Consider the following 214-nt stretch of genomic DNA (forward strand, 5'->3'; position numbering starts at 1 on the left):
TGAGTGAATTCGAGTTTAATTCGGAAGTCTGTTAGACATGGGGTTTTGGGTTTTGAGTGATTATGTGCGAAATTGATGTTTTGATTCGTGTTGTGCATGAAGTTTTATGAGTTTTAGTGTTATACCCATAGTGAATCGTGCATGTTTGTGTATTTTGGCGAAAATCCGAGGATCCTTCCCTGCGTGTGTGACCCTGTAGGCTCATTCGATATAG

This window comes from Tarenaya hassleriana, unplaced genomic scaffold, assembly GCF_000463585.1.
Source record: "Tarenaya hassleriana unplaced genomic scaffold, ASM46358v1 Cleome90, whole genome shotgun sequence".
Taxonomy (NCBI): domain Eukaryota; kingdom Viridiplantae; phylum Streptophyta; class Magnoliopsida; order Brassicales; family Cleomaceae; genus Tarenaya; species Tarenaya hassleriana.